Source organism: Sander lucioperca, chromosome 1, assembly GCF_008315115.2.
Source record: "Sander lucioperca isolate FBNREF2018 chromosome 1, SLUC_FBN_1.2, whole genome shotgun sequence".
In the NCBI taxonomy this organism is placed as follows: domain Eukaryota; kingdom Metazoa; phylum Chordata; class Actinopteri; order Perciformes; family Percidae; genus Sander; species Sander lucioperca.
In genome coordinates this window covers 40089886-40104910 of record NC_050173.1, presented here as the reverse complement: position 1 = coordinate 40104910, position 15025 = coordinate 40089886, and positions in this window count along the sequence as shown.

The window sequence follows — 15025 nt, the reverse complement described above, 5'->3', positions numbered from 1 at the left end:
TTAAATGCTGAAATGCCCAAAACAAATCTTTAAAAACAAAAAAAAGTTACTGAACAATTTGGAGATGGCTGGTGAGGTAGTGGTGTGAAAGCTACAGTTCATGGAGATGAAGCCCCAATAAAATGACAAAATTAGTATTATAATCATCATCTGCTTAAATTTGAGCTAAAAGCTTAATTATAAAAAAAACATGACACGTGCTGCAATGGACTAGACATGCTGGCACAGAATGCAATCCATGCAGTAAAAAAAATATATATTTGGCAAATTAAATTAGTATTTTGACCCCCCTTAGGCTGACAATACAGTGTAAAAGAAGAAGGATAATGTCCCGTGCAATCGTAGGCCATAAAAAATGTTTTTCATTCAGCCTGGAACTACAGTATCTTTTTAAAATAGATCCATAATGATGAATCCATAAATCACGTTATAAAATGTCTGATATCTCTGCATCACTTCAAGCTGGTGTCGCTCTCTTCTTCATCTTTGACCCTTTACGGCAGCGGCAACCGGAGTGGTGCAGATGCTGCCACTTTCTTGACTGTTACTTCCCTGTTACATATTCCAACGTGAAACAAATGCGCCAAAATACTAATATGACAACATAAATGTAATAGATAATGCATAGATCATTTGTGCATTTGGATAGTAGTGTAGGTGGTGTATTGGAGATGGCACAACTAACTTTTCTGGGAAGAAAATAAATATAAATAGTTTTTTTATTTGTGATGGAACAGTGATTATTTTTGTTTCCCCTCAATGCCGAGACTTGGGAGAACATTTTCCAAATGCCAAAAGTCTTCTTTCCGTTTATTTCTTTTCTTTTATCTTATAGTCATATACCAATTCATACTGTACATTTATGTGACATCCCTACAGCATACATATCCTGATAGCCCAGGTTGTCCTGAAACAATTTATGTCTATAAATTGCAGGTTATACAAGCATTATTACACAAGGAAACCAGGCGACCCAAAGATTGGAAAATATGGCTTGGACCACAGTTAAGCTACTGTCCTTAGCCATGGCGCTCCAAGCACAATCCCCAACCAGCCTTTCCACAGACGAAAGCGAGACGCCCATATTGTCCCAGGCAAGGATGGAGTTGATGTGTGAGTAGTCTGGATTGACGACGTTTCATTTCCGGGATTGCTCCGGTGCTGCTGGATTCTGCCGGATGTCCTTCTTTTCGGCCAGATGTCCGTTCCCTTCCTTCTTTGTGTTGGCATTCTAAACTCCGGTGGATTTATGAGGACTGTGGTTAACTGCTCCTCAGATCTCTGCAGGGTAAATCCAGACAGCTAGCTAGACTGTCTGTCCAATCTGAGTTTTCTGTTGCACGACTAAAACAACTTTTGAACGTACACGTTCCACCAAAACAAGTTCCTTCCCGAGGCTATTTTGCAGCGTCCGGAGCTTAGCACCGCCCAAGACAATTGTGATTGGTTTAAAGAAATGCCAATAAACCAGAGCATGTTTTTCTCCCATCCCAAAATAGACTAGCCAGACCTTTCTCCGCAGCGCTGTGGAGGAAGGTCTGGAAATGCAAGTGCAAATGACTTATGTGTGAGCATTGACACCAGTGTGGTTCCCCTGTCTGCCGCTGCAGTCATGGCATGAGTTGACGGCCAGTCAAAGGGGGGATGACTGCGATGGTTGAGCTTCGGCCCCCTTGCTGTCTCCTGTGATCTTTGTCGGAGCCGGAGTGAAAGCTGTCAGCTCGGTATTACCTGTGAGGACTGGCAGCAGAGAGAAGGAGGACGATACAAGGAGCAATGACACAGGATGGAGCGAGTAGCACCGTGGAAATGATGGCATACTCCACCTCAGGGACTTTCTAAATAGAGGCTAAGTTGAGAGTGTCATAGGAGAAATGATGGAATTGACAGCAGAGGGATGGCGAGGCAGTCCGTCTCCGCTGTGGACAGACATTAACACTGCAGGTGCTGGGGCCAACGCCATGGTGTGCTCAGACTTCACAATGGGAAAAGGCACTGCAATGTACAGTGTTCTCATATTTCCTAAGTAGCATGTATGCCTAAAAATTGATTTGACAACGTATTATATTATCCATAATTGTATTTCATATCCTCAGCACGGAGTGGAGAAGTAGCATATGATCTGAAGTCTATTTTCTAGACCATGGAGGGAGCTTCATCCAGTTAGTACATGGAGTGTTTTTCATATTGACGTTCAAGCATCAATGTGTTGGAACTCTTTAGCTTGGGTTATGCAGTAATGTGTGCAGTGTTGCCAAATCTTTTCCAATGAAAGAATCTAGCTCAATTCACACAAACACCAGTGTCAACATTTGTCATTTTATTTAGAGTATTGTCAAACATTCAACCATTTGTTCTCTCTATCTTTAAGCAGTGTATTTTCTTTACTTGTTGATGATGTCTGATAAAGTTCAGTTGTATGAAATCTTTCTTTACAGCAGCTCTGTGAAGAGAGCAATACAGGTGAGGTGACGTTTGTTGGGTTACGGTTAGACCTCACTTTGCTGCTGTCAGGTTGCAGTGTTATGCCCACTGATATGCATGCTGCAGCAGTTAGCTGCTATAACTCAAATTTTTACAATTATTTTGAATACTGTTGGTAATAATGCCGGGGGGGCCCGGAGTTATACAAGGGGACAAATAATTTAATTAGCTTAGTTTAGTTTATTTGTTTCACAGAGGATAAAATACAAATTACATTGAAGAAATACAAAAATACATGTGAGGGTGTAAAACCTGTAACGGCTTATGTCAAAACCACAACCAAAGGACATACACACATGTAGACATACATCAAAAATACATTCCACCCCTTACATAGTGCGCAAAAATGTCATTAAAAGAAATAAATGTAGAGAAACAGAAATACTGCTGGCATAATGCATGGTTGTGCTGCACTGCAAGCAAAGCATGGACAAGTGTGTGAAAGGACTGCCAGGTAAACGTAAATCCAAGGATTAAGCCACACTAAACACCACAACTACTAAAACAAAGACAAGAAAATACGTAGTGGGGATCACAATTTGAACTAAGGAGCCTGATTTAACTGCCAATAGTAATCTCGTTTCCCCAACTATCCCTTTGCGGAGAAAGAGTTAAATGTGGTGCATCTCACTTTCTATGTAATTATAGTTGTTAATATTGTTATTTTTGCAGTGCATCTCTATCTCTTTCTCTCTCTTTCACGGAGAAACAGCTGAATGTGGCAGTTTGGGAACCACTGTGCTAAGCTAAGTTATAAGCACATCTTGACTTTAGGTTTGCACTTAACATACAGACATGAGATTGATATTCATCTTCTTGTCTAAGTCCCAGAAAGAAAGTGAACGAGTGTCTTTTCCAAAATGTTGAACATGGACCAAGGATTTGGTCAAGGGGACATTTAGGGATAGATAGTTGCTCCCTCGAGGTCAGGGCCTGGGATCACCAGGAATATTTTACCAAATGTAAAAAAAAAAAAGGCAATCTGAGTTATCTTGCTCTGGGCTAAAGTGCTGGATGGATGGATGAAAAATGGAGACTGACTGATATTGCCATTGTTCAGCCCCACTAGCTACACGGTTAAAAAAAAATCAATCTAGAAGTCTGTTCAAAGTCATTCAGCTGTTCCTTTTTTCCAGTCATACAAAAGTGCTGTAGCATTTACTGTGCAGCATTTAGTTTCACAGCATAGCAGCGATTTACTGTAGCCGAGCATCAAGCAGCTTCATGGCGTTTGTGACATTTCGGCTGTAAGGATGCAGACTAAAGCTGGCCAGGCCCCTGGGCTTTCCTTTTGGCCCTGCTGTGAGTTTCAGACGCAGGGCTCTTTCACTATTAAACAACCGAACACAATTCATCCAGATTCATCAGCCAAAGAAGTCTCCATGTCATGCTGACACTCTGCCCCCTCTCTCTCAAGTTCCCTGACACTTAAGACGCTCTGCCGCTATCTTTACAAACAGAGTGGCTACTACTCTGTGAGCCAGTCACCCAGAAACTATAGCCCACTGCAGTGTGTCATCAGTAAATGTAGACTGGGTGTCAGGGTGACTGGAGAGCAGGAAGATGTGGTAGCCTACTCAAAGTGCAGTCGCTGTGATGACACAACGTTGGCTTCAACTGTCTAACTTTCTGCATCACATGTTCAGTGTTTTGCTGTGTGAAAAGTATTTTACTCTTCTCTGCTGTCTGCCTGGAGTCTGGAGACATTCATTCACATAAAAAACAACTTAACAGCACCTTAACATGTATTTATCACATGAGCGAAGACTTCCTCGCTACTTCCAAGCAACTGTTTTGAATTGAGAATGAATTCATGTCCACCCCTTACATGCAGAGGCCGATTAAGTTGGTAATGGGTCCCTGGGCTACACTTTTTGTGGGGCCCCTACCATCAAATGTTACCGAAGAAACGAGACAACAGAGTAATGCAGTGACACATTTCGAGTAATAGCCAGATGAAAATATGACAGACCTTAATACACAGGAAACAAAAGACACGCTTTAACACACGACAAGATGCAGCTATCCAACAGAAGGCTGTACTGACCACCACACACACACACACACACACACACACACACACACACACACACACAAACAATATATATTAATAAGCAATGTCGATGAGGGAATAAAGTTTAAATCTTCACATGCAAATTTAAATCAGTAAAAGTTGGAGACAACAAAGAGATGGCCAAGATAAAGAGAAGAATCCCAGACTGGTGCAAATAACACAGCGATAAAGAGGGCATCCCATCGGGGTAGTAAGGAATCCCTGGCGATCAGCATGACTAATGGGCGGCGAGACATCCCTCCATCGCTGGGCCTTTGGGTCCCATCAGCTCATTGGACAGTGATTGGGACACACTTTATGCTGAATATTACCAACGATCCACCTAGAAAGCAGCAGGATGCAGACTGTAGGCTGATGTTCTGAGAATGTTCAACCTTTATCGCAACTTATCTTGACATTATTTGACATCCATGAAATGTTGCTGACTACATTTGATTATCGGCACATATGTTTTGCAGTCAAGAAACCCCCTTGTTACATCGTGAGACACTGAGTACAACCGCAACATTCCACTCTTGTTGACTGAGCTTTTACTGTATTACTGTAGCGTGTCTGTGTCCATGTTCGGACACTGTCCGCGGATGTTGGCCAGAGCTGGACACATCTGGTCCGACACAGTTTCCGGTCTTTTTTCTGTGCTTTTCCTGGGCGATCGCCCCTGAAGTGCAAATAGAAGAAATTTATACACATCTAAGAATCTATGTGTGATTTGTCATATAAGTACATGGACATGTACATGTCTAATTAGTATACAAAAGTGACTTTGATGAGAGGATATGTATGCTGAAGGTTATCATACCGTCAGCAACTTATACCGGCCCATGCCTAGTAAGAAGTCACAATTTGACACCATTAAATTAAGTGAAAACATTACAAGATCATCTATATTTTTATCATTTATAACAGATATTCAGTAAGAACATTAGCTAAATAGTGTCCGAGCATGGACACATTTCTGGTAAATAACAATGCATAAACCTGTGTGTAACATATTCTACACATAAAGTATGTCCTAATGTCCCTTACATTCTAAAATCAAGTGAAAATATGTGCTTTACTTTGGTTCCTCAGCTCAGTCAGGCAGTGGAGGTTTCAAAGCGACAGCCTTTTATCTGGGGTGTCTATTGGGAGCGTACCTGTTCCAGAGGGGCTTAGCTGTAATGAGATAGGCTATTTCACAGCATTCCCACTGTCTGAAATAACAGGGAGCACAGAGGGGCCAGTGCCCAGACAGTGGCCTCTGCTCCCCCATATCCTTACTCCAATGCTCCCTCATATCCTCCTTATTACCAGCAATGCCCAGTGCATAGGAAAGCAGCAGTCCTTTTAAAGTTCAACACTAAATCACAGCTCGCAGCCTTCAAAGGCGTCCAGTTCTTCACTCGGGTCGCCTGTCCTCCCCAGGAAAAACAGAGGGATGAAGTAATTTCATAGCCAGTGACAGAACATGTGTCTCTAACCCTGGTGTCATTCTCCCTGTTGGCTCCAGGAGAGAGTTGCTGCTTTGCTGTCATTTTGGCTTTCATTACTCGTGTTTTTTGTTCCTAAATGACATGGCTGGCTCTGACACATTACGGCTTGCCATGCCACTCTGTTCAGCTGTGAAAACAGGAAGCTCGGGGCTTATGTTGGTCTGTATAAAACAAATTGTTACTGAGCTGTGCTGTTCCACTCTGTTTGGGGTTTGTCGTGGAACTGCACAGCAGAAAATGATTTTGTGATTCCCTTAAAGATCGTATTGTTTCTTAGAAAATCAAGTCATGGTGTTTGTGCTGTGGACTAAAACATCTGTAGTCATTTGGGTCAATAACGAAAAGTTTAAGGTAGTTTACAACCTGGGTCTTATTGTTATAGTTCCAGCTAAATGACATGTATTTGAACAGTTTAGATGTGTTTGGAAGGGTTAAAAGAATCAGTGTGGAGTACTAATGGGTGCAAGGAGAGAGTGATGAGTTAGGAGCAGGATGGACACACGCAGAGTGAAAAGCCAGCCGTCAACAGACATGTGAGGAGGGTGATAATCGTAAAATATGAGGATATTGGCACACAGTTTCTCTCCTGGAGTTGTTTTAGTCTGTTGTTCACAATGTAAAAAGAGAGCAAGAGATGATCCTCTCACTCCCATCGCGTCATAAAGCGACGCTTGGTCAGGTGCCTTTGGCGTTTGGTATTGACAAAAGTCTAAAAGTCCTTTAGCGTCATATTTAGATGCGTTTAGTCGGGACTCTTGGCGTCACTATTTGACTCTCTGGGTCGAGACTCTTTGCGTCAGTTTTTGACGCTCTGGGTTGGGACCTACGTTTAACTGACATGCGGCACAAGAACGGGACAGTTAGGTTTAGGAAAAGATGGTGGGTGGGGTTATAAAATATACGTTTCAGTGACACACGGGACAAGAACGGGACACGAACCCCGGTCTCCTGGGTGAAAGTCGGGTGTTGTTTGACCCATTCAAAACTGGAAAGTTACAGAAATGGCCGCACACAACCCCCACGTATATATATATATATATATATATATATATATATATATATATATATATATATATATATATATATCAACCATATATAGTAGTTCTGATGAAGTATACCGACACCTTAGGGTTACCCAGGTTACAGCTTGCATGTATATAGTTTTTTGTGAATACTCGTCAGTACAACAACATTCCTTTGCATCTAAAGTGGGACTATGTGTTGTTTGCCAAGTGTATGCATAAACAGTGTCCGTGCCTGCCAGTGTTGTTCTCCAGGGATGGAGTGTCAGTGGCTGCCTGTCAATCCTGATGATTTCTCTCTGGCAGAGCCAGCAGGGAATGGACAGAGAAATCAATCACACGGTGGCCCAAACACCGATGCTGATGCTTGCAGATATTTTTCCCCTCCTCTTTTTTTTCTGTGTTGTGGATTTATTGTAATACACTGTCAACCCCATCGTTAAAGGCATCCCATAAAGGCGTAGAGATATGAGGGCATGCAGATATATTTATATATATATACCTCCCACTACCACCACTGCATTTACGGCTGCTCTCCCCCAAGGGACCTGATGTTTCTTCTAAATAAACCGCCTCATCCGAGCAGCTGTGCTGTGCTAAATGAGGGCCAGCTTAGAGGGGCTGCTTTGTTTTCTGCTGCCAAACGCTGTTTAGATGGTAAACGTCTTTGATTAATGAAGTCATTTTTTTGTTGCTGTTGCCATAGTTCTTTGGGAATCTTGCAGAAATGGATTGAGAGAACACTCCACCCCTGACAAAGAGGGGTCAAAGTAATTCTAGCTTGTCCTGAGGAAAGATTAAAAAGCTACTGCTTGGAGGCTTCTCTCAGATGAGTCTACATAATGTGCATTAGCGGGCTGCTGGAACGAATAAATAAATTAAATAAAGCTACTTGGAGATCAATCCCTCTCTGATGGTGTGTTCTCAGCCAAGTGAGAAGAATGAGGCACTGGGAGGCCAGGCGTGCTGGCCTGCATCTTGACCAAATGAATCAGCAGTATGATAAAGATAGACTCACTGTATTGTAGAAATCCCAGACTGTCCTCTCAGATCACTACTGATGTTGTAAAACCCAACTGTCAACTGTGTTGATATGAATCAGAGTGGAATGTGTAGATTTGACCAGGAAGAATTTCAACATTCAACATTCCCTCATAAAAAACAGGGCTAACATGAGAATGAATAAAGCAAAAAAAACGTAATTGTTATTTTTAGTTTTCTGGAATGTTTGTTGAGCTGTTTGATCACCAGCCACAATAACTTTATTTTTTGTCCCAGCTGTGAGCTCCTACCTCCTTTTCTATTGTGGGAAAATAGTGTCCATTAACAGCACACTCAGTGGCTAATTCACAAAGAATAGATTGCGGACCGCTGATAGCACCATGAATTGTGCATCACATGCAACCACCAGCTGAGTGCAATTTGCCCTTTTTTTTTTTTTGCATCTTAACCGGGTTGTTGTATTCTGGCACTCTGTCCATATATGTAGCACGGTGGCCCAATGGTTATCACTGTGGCCTCACAGCAAGAATTACCAGGTTTGAACCCTGGTTCTCCCGGGTTTGTGTGTTCTCCCCGTGCCTGCGTGGGTTTTCTGTGGGTGCCCCGATTTCTTCCACCACTAAAAACATGTTCCCCTCCCCGTAAGGCTGCCGTGCATCACCCAGGTGGGTGCTACCAATTGGTGGTGGTAGAGACTAATCCCTCCCTATGATAAAGCGCTATATAAAAGTAATACATTTTTATTATGTGCTGCTGAACCTTCAGACTGTAAAAGAAGATGGCCTTGGTTTGAAGCAGAGTACACTCCTTATAAATGTGCTTCATCACCAGCAAATCTGAAGACACTGATCATTTCACTGTAACTGTGTGGGGCTGTCAGTGCTGATTTTTTTGAATGAGACTGTTTTGCAAGAAGGCTTATTTGCACAGAAAGGTGCCAAGTTTTGCATCAAATGTTGCATATTACCTCCTTTAAATATGTGCAAATCAGCACCGGAGCTGTTGATTTGCTTGGCAGTTAGGGGTGCATTTCACCCAATCAGGTGCTTTGAGAATTACACAGTTCCTTTTTTTTTGTGTGCAGGATTAGTGGCTGCACTTTCGTGAATTTGCCCCTGAATGTTTTGATTATACATTTTGGTCACTTTTCCAGTGTCAAAAGCTACCCACCCGAAAGCCTGTTTAAATGATGTGTTCATGGACACATAGTTATTATCATCACTCCCTGTTGTGCTGAGCTTGTGTTTCCTCGTTGAGAGTCACGCGGTCAGAGTGTAGTCTACAAATATCACAACCCGCCGTCAACACAATACGTCAATTGCCAATAAATCCCAAAACGACATTTATGAGCGTTCTTTTAAACGCTGTGATGCGGTCGCAGGGTGGCTGTTTTAAACATGACTGTAACACCTTGGCATAAAACTATAGAAAAAGAGTTCAATCAGATAATACCACATTTCCCCAAGAGTACACATGTATATACAATACAGGGGGAAAAAGGTTTTGGCTGTCCATCATTCACACCAAGAATTATTTACATTTTTAGAAACTTAACACCAGTGGTGGAATGTAACAAAGTACAGTTACTCCAGTACTGTCATAAATCCAGATGTTGAGGTACTTGTACTTTACTTAAGTCTTTTCTTTTCATGCTACGTTTCTACTTCTACATTTCAGAGAGAAATATTGTACTTTTTACTCCACTACATTCATCTGACAGCTTTAGTTACTAGTTTTGCATTGCATACTTTTACTTAAAGGGGTAGTAATACGAGGTGTAAAATAGTTCATTCGGGAATTTTCTGGAGCTTAGGGACTTTTGACAATGTATTTCATTTATATTCCATTTAATTTCTTTTGTCATTTTGTATTACAACAATCTTCCCTTCCAATCGTGATAGTGGAGCTGTCTCTGGATCAGTTAAGTAGCTGAAGTAACAAGGCATTAGTTGGTTGTGTCAGACCAACATGCCTGCGTCAGGATCAGTGATGCTCTGGGCATCACTGCTGTACCAAAAGAGAAGCAGCTGGGATCCAAAGGGGCTCCCCTGACCGGCCCTCGGGGCCTCCACTCTGCTTGGCTAACATGCAGAGTGAAGCAGGAAGTATCAGTCTCGCCTATCCTCCCAGGGTTAATTAAAACTCACCCCACGGCCCAAACACCACGGCCATAAGTCATGTCGTGCTCACTGAGCCTGTAATGTGTGGAAGAAAGCGTAATACAAAGCGGTACCGGCAACACGTCTGTAATCTTAATTAAATATGCCCAGCTGTGCCACCTTTTCTCTGGCACTCACTGGGTTCACGCTTAATTTGAACCATCCGCTCCTATAGGAAGGCAGAAATGCAAAAACAGGGAGAGAGAGAGAGATGGAGAGAAAGTGCTGTGTAGCACACTAAGAGGCTAAATCTATAAAAGGAACGGCTGAGTCGTTGATTAAAGCTGGTTACTGAAGCAGTTTAGGTGTAACCCTGGACATCCTCCCTCTGCTTTGGAAAACAGGATGAACAAGGAGGAGGGAGGAGGTTTACACGAGAAACGGAGGGGGAGGTTCCTACAGAGGATCATTCATCAGCGCTGTACAGGGCTACTGCTTAAATCATCCGCTTTACAGGACTTCCACATCTCTCCTGTCCTTTAACTGGAAACAGAGACTGTGTCCACTCCCATGTAGGGTTGGGTATCATTCGGGTTTTTTCCCCGATACCGGGTATTGAGTATTGCTCAAGCAATACTTTTTAAACGGTGCCGGTGCCTAAACGGTGCCTGAACTTATACTTTTAAAAAAAAAAAGAAAAAGAAAAGAAGAGCACAACGAGACAGCCGGCGACATTAAATAATGGCTTGTTTATTGCTCAGGCCATATGGTCAAAAGTAAATGATTAATTCAAAATGTAATAACAACAACTTATTTTACCAGTAAATTGCTATTAAACGACAAAAAAAAAAAAAAACACCAGATGGGGAAAAAGGTAATTTACAATAACTTTGAATGTACCACAAGGCTTTGGGCTACCAGTTTCAAGTGAACGCACCATCTGTCTTGTTTTTCCGACAATGGCAGCTGGAGGCTGTTGTACGACCCGCTGTTGGAATCCTCTACAGTGAAATACAGTCACACTTTTACACCGTTAAGCTGTCAGCATTTTAACCGTGTTTAATCCAGCTGCTAGCTAACGTTAGGCTAACGTTACCTGCTGTCAAGTGTAATGTTAACTAGCGGCATATGCAGCGATGTTTCTGTTGCGTCTAACGTCTGTTTTGGAGCATCAGAGAGAAGGACAGACATTTAGGTTGCACCATGAGGCATCGAAATCCACATTGCTATTTGGTCCGGTATATACCGGTCGTTTAGGCACCGGTGCAATATTGGCACCGGGTTGCGGTACCCAACCCTACTCCCATGGCACGGTCACATTGAAGACATAAAGCTCAATAAAGCTGCCCGAGGCAGAATGCATAAAACAAAAGACACAATTTGAGAGTGAGACCTCTTCCTGCAGCCCTCCCTCTCCCCTGTCTGTCCATTCCCTCCCATCAGACGAGCACAGTCATATGCACCAGCTTCATACACTAACCTGCATGAGTACTAGGGATCCATTTCATCACTAGTTTGTTCCATAGAAATCATTGTATGAGAATTACCATCCTATCTTCTTGCTGAACCCACTACCCAGACCTCATAATAAAATTTGGCTAACTCATTTGCCTCTGTTCAAGATTAAGCACACACATCTCAAACCATGAGCATGGAAGCTCCACAGTTCCAAAACCTTCTGAAGCACTTTGGCAGAAAGACACTAATTTCTACAGGCCTATTTACTAGTGATGTTAAATTGAAGCTTCTTGAAGCATTTCCTTTATTTTCTGAGCCCAATAGATGGCGCTCTCTGTTCAATTAAGAGTTTAAAGCACACTGAATTGCCATTCCTTCAACCTTTTTTCTTTTAATAGTTCATGAAGCTTTATTTGGACCACTACTATTTACACTCAGGGAGCTTGTTCCCAGCCATTCTTCAAGCCAATTAATTTGATGATCAAATGTACAATCTTGCCCTTTAAGAAGATCTTCGACTAAGAGGCGTTAAGAAACTAAACATAGTAGAAACAGTTGGTCAATAAAACCATGTTCGTCTTGTCTGTGAAAGTATTCCACTTGATCCTAAGATGATTTTGCTGCAGCTGTATCCGACAAATTTGAATCTGAATCCCCAAGAATATTCGTCCATTTATTGATTTTGCTATACTTCAGGCAAAAAGGGCTATAGCTCTCATCTGGAAGAAAATAAAGGCCCCTACAATTGGTGCTTGGATCAAGAATATGGCGCAATGTATGTGTGTTGGAAATTGTATTTACATAAAAAAAGTGAGAAAGGGTACTACATACCAGAAAGAAATGGCTGTACTTGTAAATGTTAATGACAGTGGTTATGAGATGGCAGGATTGTTCTGCTTCTGGTCAGTCGGGAGGTTTATTTTGTTTGAGAAGAATCAAAGTCAGTGCCAGCTTTGGATCTTGGTGTTGAGAACAGCTGATTATATGGAAATCACAAATGAGATTGATTCGAGACGCTTCCTGCCTCCAGTAGATTGCAGGAAAGTATTGCATGCATTCAAGTGGAGATGTAAATTATGCATTTTTAAGGTTTTCTTTTAAATACACAAAGTTATTATAAAACAGAATACAAATGAATCCCCAAACTATGAATTTCATCACTGTATATAATAAATAATGATATGTAGTCAATGTTCTATGAGTGCTGTTTATTATGTAGAAGACTATTGGCAAGACGTTTGTTGTGCTAGCTTCTCTGTGCATTTTTTTCTTTTTTGGACTCAGAACAGTAACAAGTAAAAGTAACAAAACCATTATGCGGGGTGGAAGACACATTAATTGATAAAAATGGAGGTGATGAAAATGCATGTGAATTGAAAAACATAGCAGTAGTTGAACAATAGCTAAATGATCAAGTGATTTGATTAACTTGAAGCTGATATGATGAAAATACGGCCATGTTTCATCGTCTTACATTCATCACTCATCGTTCACAACACCAAATTGCCATTCACCATGTAAGAAAAGTTATCTCGAAGCTGGAAGTAACAATAAATAATTGAAAAAAAAACTGTGATGCAAATGCATGTGAATTGAAAAATAGAGTGATACATTATCAAATGATTTGATTAACTTGACTGACATTTTATTTGAAACAGTAGCACCCTATTCCCGCTGTTAGCAAATGACCAACTCAAAATTGTGTAGTGTATGTCCACATGCTGACTACAATAACTCTTGGTGTTGTAGTGAAGCACAATTCACTCCAAATAGCAGTGCTATGTCTAACACTTCCTCAATCAGAGAGCACAAACAGCCAGTTGGCATGCTGGGGGAGAGCCGAGCACTTCCACTAGGAGCCGTATGCTAATGCTGACCTTTAGCACAATCTATATTTGGCAAACACTGGAGTCAGAATGAGTGGAGGAAACCTGCGCAGCCTCTTCTGATCCACACACACACGCGCACACGCGCACACACGCACACAAACACACACACACACACACACACACACACACACACACACACACACACACAAACACCCTTCATCAGCTAGTCCCCTCAGGTGCCTCACACTGGCTCTACACCAAATATTTACGTCCAATAACATTTAAACAAGCACTGATGGCATTCATATCACTCGACGCTGCCTGTCACCGAACTGGTTTGATTTTTGTTCTAAGAATGACAAACATGACAATTTAACACAGCTGTAGTTTTCTTGTGTGGAGTACTGTCCCTGTCGCACACACGCACACAAGCAGGCACATACACACACACACACACACACACACACACACACACACACAGATGGCCAATTATGTAATGGCACAGACCCCTTTTTAGGGCAATATCCCACATTCCAGGATGAGACCTTCTCAGTCTCACACTCCTCAATGTAAAATTAAATGATCATTAATTGACGTCTTATGTTTTGCTAACATATGTAACATTTAGAAAGTTTGTTTTAAAGGTCCTGCACTCAATATTCAGATCATATAGCAGTGAACAGATATTTGCTATGTAAAGATATAGCGGACTAATGCACCCCGAGGAGAGAATGAATTCACACTCCCTCTGTGTGTGTTGTGATCCGAGCTTCTCTGTTCTTTGTGTTGGTAGCTGGTCCAGCCGTGTGTGCATTTAAGTGCATGCGCGTGCATGTGAGTGCATGCATGTGAGTAGATGTGAGCCCCTCCCATTGCCGTTGGTATTTGATGATCTGGGAATAAAAACAGGTTGTTAAAACGGTTGGCCCTTTGTGTTCATGTCTCTCTGGTCGACTGATAGTCGGCGCCTCGCCACCGCTCTGAACGAAACGAGATATAAGTACTTTGCTATTAGAAACAAAACTGTATCAGGAGGAGAAAAAAAAAAAAAACACCGGCTACAGTCGGACTCGGGCCGAAAATTCTGATAAGCTGTATGATGTCGGGTCTGACATCTCGGGCCAGGACCGGGCTAGCACCAACATTTTAAGCCCGTGCAGGGCTCTAGTTTGGAGGACTGGTTGGATCTCATACAGGCCTTCAATGGACACTCACTACATCACAGAGACATCAGACATAATGAATAAAGAAAGACTAACAATTACACAAATAATTTTAAACTTAGACACCATTTTATCTGTGGGGAACAATATTAAAAACCTGTATAATCAATGTTGTTGGAATACTTGAACATGGCCTTTATTCTTTCACTCTCTTCAGAACCTCACATCCAAAATGTCCATTTATCTGTGATTGTTTGGCAGTCCTCTAGATAGAAGATGAGACATAAAGGAGAAGAAGCACTTAATCATTCCACACATTCACTCACCTGCGAGCAACTCCTCCTGCATCCATCACCCACTCATGTATACTGTAGTCCAGCCCGCAAACAATGTCACTGAGGACACAAACACCATTCTCTAGT